The sequence below is a fragment of the Osmia lignaria genome, unplaced genomic scaffold (assembly GCF_051020975.1).
Source record: "Osmia lignaria lignaria isolate PbOS001 unplaced genomic scaffold, iyOsmLign1 scaffold0016, whole genome shotgun sequence".
Classification (NCBI taxonomy): domain Eukaryota; kingdom Metazoa; phylum Arthropoda; class Insecta; order Hymenoptera; family Megachilidae; genus Osmia; species Osmia lignaria.
The window spans coordinates 13450001-13455000 of NW_027478168.1; positions in this window are offsets into that span (position 1 = coordinate 13450001).

The following is a 5000-nucleotide window of genomic DNA, read 5'->3' on the forward strand; positions in this document are numbered from 1 at the left end:
TTGGTTACAGACAGTTGATGCTCAGTTTGTACAAGTATGCAACATTTATAAGTGCATACAGGTCACCAGCCTTATATTACAAGGCTCACCACATATGGGCCATTCGGTCTTAGACACCGACCCGTGGTAATGCTGTGTGGAGATTAATAATAATCCGCAACGGAAAACCGGAACGAGAATAGTCGAGAAAGTATATTCTCGAGGAGCGGTAGACTGCTTTTCAACCGAAGTCATAAAAGAGCCACACGCTCGACGCTACTCCCGACCGGTCCGAGCGAACCGAAAGTGCCTTCCTATAAATACCGAACGGCCGGCCGCTAGGTCGGCGACGCATGGGCTTACGCCCAGGCGTATGCCTGTGCAAACCGCCGTGAGAGCGTACCATCCCGCCGGCACGGTAAAACTTAGACTGAAAATATCGTCGAACATATCCTTTCATTTTATAACGTTCTATACATGAAAATTAATAAATTAACATGCAGGACATAATAAATTCACATTCTCATGTAAATCATGGGTTTAATTAATATTTTAAAAAATTTTAAAACCGCCCAGAACCGATGAGATGAAAATATTAAAACGATATTTTTGCATTTTCTTACGGTAAAACATTAACAAATAAGCGACTATAGCAATATAAAACTCCATTTGTAATTTAATTAATCAAAATTAATATTTTTTTTTGATTTTTCAGCGATCCAGAACCGATGAGACGAAAACATTAAAACGATATTTTTGCATTTTCTTACGACAAAACATTAACAAATACGAGACTATAACAATATAAAACTACATATGTAATTTAATTAATCAAAATTAATAATTTTTTTTGATTTTTCAGTGATCCAGAACCGATAAGTCGAAAATTTTAACAATCATATTTTTGCATTCTGTACCGTGGATCCATCGTTAAACGCTATTAAACTAACGTCCGTGATGGTATAAATGCAGATTTTCGCTCCGTTTAGCCAAAATAACGAACTTTAGGTGCGCTCCGAAATATTTCAAAGTCCCAGCGGCGTATTGCTTCGCCTCTTAGAACCGATTAGTCGAAAATTTTAACAATCATATTTTTGCATTCTGTACCGTGGATCGATCGTTAAACGCTATTAAACTAGCGTCCGTGATGGTATAAATGCAGATTTTCGCTCCGTTTAGCCAAAATAACGAACTTTAGGTGCGCTCCGAAATATTTCAAAGTCCCAGCGGCGTATTGCTTCGCCTCTTAGAACCGATTAGTCGAAAATTTTAACAATCATATTTTTGCATTCTGTACCGTGGATCCATCGTTAAACGCTATTAAACTAACGTCCGTGATGGTATAAATGCAGATTTTCGCTCCGTTTAGCCAAAATAACGAACTTTAGGTGCGCTCCGAAATATTTCAAAGTCCCAGCGGCGTATTGCTTCGCCTCTTAGAACCGATTAGTCAAAAATTTTAACAATCATATTTTTGCATTCTGTACCGTGGATCGATCGTTAAACGCTATTGAACTAACGTCCGTGATGGTATAAATGCAGATTTTCGCTCCGTTTAGCCAAAATAACGAACTTTAGGTGCGCTCCGAAATATTTCAAAGTCCCAGCGGCGTATTGCTTCGCCTCTTAGAACCGATTAGTCGAAAATTTTAACAATCATATTTTTGCATTCTGTACCGTGGATCCATCGTTAAACGCTATTAAACTAACGTCCGTGATGGTATAAATGCAGATTTTCGCTCCGTTTAGCCAAAATAACGAACTTTAGGTGCGCTCCGAAATATTTCAAAGTCCCAGCGGCGTATTGCTTCGCCTCTTAGAACCGATTAGTCGAAAATTTTAACAATCATATTTTTGCATTCTGTACCGTGGATCGATCGTTAAACGCTATTGAACTAACGTCCGTGATGGTATAAATGCAGATTTTCGCTCCGTTTAGCCAAAATAACGAACTTTAGGTGCGCTCCGAAATATTTCAAAGTCCCAGCGGCGTATTGCTTCGCCTCTTAGAACCGATTAGTCGAAAATTTTAACAATCATATTTTTGCATTCTGTACCGTGGATCCATCGTTAAACGCTATTAAACTAACGTCCGTGATGGTATAAATGCAGATTTTCGCTCCGTTTAGCCAAAATAACGAACTTTAGGTGCGCTCCGAAATATTTCAAAGTCCCAGCGGCGTATTGCTTCGCCTCTTAGAACCGATTAGTCGAAAATTTTAACAATCATATTTTTGCATTCTGTACCGTGGATCCATCGTTAAACGCTATTAAACTAACGTCCGTGATGGTATAAATGCAGATTTTCGCTCCGTTTAGCCAAAATAACGAACTTTAGGTGCGCTCCGAAATATTTCAAAGTCCCAGCGGCGTATTGCTTCGCCTCTTAGAACCGATTAGTCGAAAATTTTAACAATCATATTTTTGCATTCTGTACCGTGGATCCATCGTTAAACGCTATTAAACTAACGTCCGTGATGGTATAAATGCAGATTTTCGCTCCGTTTAGCCAAAATAACGAACTTTAGGTGCGCTCCGAAATATTTCAAAGTCCCAGCGGCGTATTGCTTCGCCTCTTAGAACCGATTAGTCGAAAATTTTAACAATCATATTTTTGCATTCTGTACCGTGGATCCATCGTTAAACGCTATTAAACTAACGTCCGTGATGGTATAAATGCAGATTTTCGCTCCGTTTAGCCAAAATAACGAACTTTAGGTGCGCTCCGAAATATTTCAAAGTCCCAGCGGCGTATTGCTTCGCCTCTTAGAACCGATTAGTCGAAAATTTTAACAATCATATTTTTGCATTCTGTACCGTGGATCCATCGTTAAACGCTATTGAACTAACGTCCGTGATGGTATAAATGCAGATTTTCGCTCCGTTTAGCCAAAATAACGAACTTTAGGTGCGCTCCGAAATATTTCAAAGTCCCAGCGGCGTATTGCTTCGCCTCTTAGAACCGATTAGTCGAAAATTTTAACAATCATATTTTTGCATTCTGTACCGTGGATCCATCGTTAAACGCTATTAAACTAACGTCCGTGATGGTATAAATGCAGATTTTCGCTCCGTTTAGCCAAAATAACGAACTTTAGGTGCGCTCCGAAATATTTCAAAGTCCCAGCGGCGTATTGCTTCGCCTCTTAGAACCGATTAGTCGAAAATTTTAACAATCATATTTTTGCATTCTGTACCGTGGATCGATCGTTAAACGCTATTGAACTAACGTCCGTGATGGTATAAATGCAGATTTTCGCTCCGTTTAGCCAAAATAACGAACTTTAGGTGCGCTCCGAAATATTTCAAAGTCCCAGCGGCGTATTGCTTCGCCTCTTAGAACCGATTAGTCGAAAATTTTAACAATCATATTTTTGCATTCTGTACCGTGGATCCATCGTTAAACGCTATTAAACTAACGTCCGTGATGGTATAAATGCAGATTTTCGCTCCGTTTAGCCAAAATAACGAACTTTAGGTGCGCTCCGAAATATTTCAAAGTCCCAGCGGCGTATTGCTTCGCCTCTTAGAACCGATTAGTCGAAAATTTTAACAATCATATTTTTGCATTCTGTACCGTGGATCCATCGTTAAACGCGATTAAACTAACGTCCGTGATGGTATAAATGCAGATTTTCGCTCCGTTTAGCCAAAATAACGAACTTTAGGTGCGCTCCGAAATATTTCAAAGTCCCAGCGGCGTATTGCTTCGCCTCTTAGAACCGATTAGTCGAAAATTTTAACAATCACATTTTTGCATTCTGTACCGTGGATCGATCGTTAAACGCTATTGAACTAACGTCCGTGATGGTATAAATGCAGATTTTCGCTCCGTTTAGCCAAAATAACGAACTTTAGGTGCGCTCCGAAATATTTCAAAGTCCCAGCCGCGTATTGCTTTGCCCCGAAATTTTTCAAACTTCCAGCGGCGTGTTGCTTTCAAAGTGCCTCCCTCTAAATACCGATCGGCAGGCCGCTAGGTCGGCGACGCACGGGCTTACGCCCAGGCGTATACGGGGGCAAATCGCCGTGAGAGCGTGCGATTTTGACTTTCGCAATAAGATAGTCTCCTTTATGAAAAGGAGCGTACACGTCTCCCAAAAAAAAAAACAGTTTCATGACGATCAATGTAGTTCTTGATCGAAATGTATCATAGGACGAAGATTTTATCGAAAAGTACGAACTTTGGCGACGCATCGAAATTTTTCAAAGTTCCAACGGCGTGTTGCTTTCAAAGTGCCTCCCTCTAAATACCGATCGGCAGGCCAGTAGGTCGGCGACGCACGGGCTTACGCCCAGGCGTATACGGGGGCAAATCGCCGTGAGAGCGTGCGATTTTGACTTTCGCAATAAGATAGTCTCCTTTATGAAAAGGAGCGTACACGTCTCCCAAAAAAAAAAACAGTTTCATGACGATCAATGTAGTTCTTGATCGAAATGTATCATAGGACGAAGATTTTATCGAAAAGTACGAACTTTGGCGACGCATCGAAATTTTTCAAAGTTCCAACGGCGTGTTGCTTTCAAAGTGCCTCCCTCTAAATACCGATCGGCAGGCCGCTAGGTCGGCGACGCACGGGCTTACGCCCAGGCGTATACGGGGGCAAATCGCCGTGAGAGTGTGCGATTTTGACTTTCGCAATAAGATAGTCTCCTTTATGAAAAGGAGCGTACACGTCTCCCAAAAAAAAAAACAGTTTCATGACGATCAATGTAGTTCTTGATCGAAATGTATCATAGGACGAAGATTTTATCGAAAAGTACGAACTTTGGCGACGCATCGAAATTTTTCAAAGTTCCAACGGCGTGTTGCTTTCAAAGTGCCTCCCTCTAAATACCGATCGGCAGGCCGCTAGGTCGGCGACGCACGGGCTTACGCCCAGGCGTATACGGGGGCAAATCGCCGTGAGAGCGTGCGATTTTGACTTTCGCAATAAGATAGTCTCCTTTATGAAAAGGAGCGTACACGTCTCCCAAAAAAAAACAGTTTCATGACGATCAATGTAGTTCTTGATCGAAAT